The sequence below is a fragment of the Sinocyclocheilus rhinocerous genome, unplaced genomic scaffold (assembly GCF_001515625.1).
Source record: "Sinocyclocheilus rhinocerous isolate Xijiao unplaced genomic scaffold, SAMN03320098_v1.1 C35810690, whole genome shotgun sequence".
Taxonomy (NCBI): domain Eukaryota; kingdom Metazoa; phylum Chordata; class Actinopteri; order Cypriniformes; family Cyprinidae; genus Sinocyclocheilus; species Sinocyclocheilus rhinocerous.
Genome location: NW_015764234.1, coordinates 1 through 643, shown reverse-complemented (window position 1 = coordinate 643; position 643 = coordinate 1). Strand labels below are relative to the sequence as shown.

Here is a 643-nt window from a genome sequence, read left to right as displayed (position 1 = left end):
TCTGTGCGTATGTGCCACAGCCCTGTGTTTGGTGAGTGTAGAATTCAGATATTATAGAAACAAAAATGTTGTGATCATGTGTTGATTAATATTGTGCTAAAGCAAAACTAACACAGCTATTGTTATATTAAAATACAATGACCTTGTTCAAGACTGAATGAGTTTTATGATAGTTTGTGGTTATTTCATACAATATCAAAGCTTGCACTGTAGGTTGTTGTTGTAAATTGGTACCTTTGACACTTATCTCTCAAATGTTTTCTTTCAAAGCCAACATCTTCACTCACAGGTGAGTCATAACAATCACATCTTTTTTTATATAACAATATATTCAATAATCACAACTGTTTATTTTATTTATATTTATATAATATGTTCTGAATTTAATGTTTTTTGTAGGCAATACAAAGATTGATGTGGATAATGGAAAAGACCAGGATATATTTGAAATAAATGAAGGTTTGTGGAAACATTAATATCATGTCTTAAATCTGTAGCATAATTTCTATAACAGTTTTGCATTAACTGCTGTCTCATTCAACAGCGGCAGGACTTGACCTGGTGGAAGGAGACATTCTGATAAATGAGGTCAGTGTTTTCTTAGAGCAAATTCTCATGCCACTTTCCACAAACAGGATACAAA

General features: G+C 31.7%; 1 long non-coding RNA gene across 1 annotated transcript; it reads left to right on the top strand.

Moving 5' to 3' along the window:
• Window positions 1-589, top strand: LOC107735130 (uncharacterized). Its single transcript, XR_001639303.1, has 4 exons — window positions 1-31; window positions 271-289; window positions 400-459; window positions 545-589. It is a non-coding gene; the product is annotated as an uncharacterized LOC107735130 (long non-coding RNA).
• The last annotated feature ends 54 nt before the right edge of the window (window positions 590-643 follow it).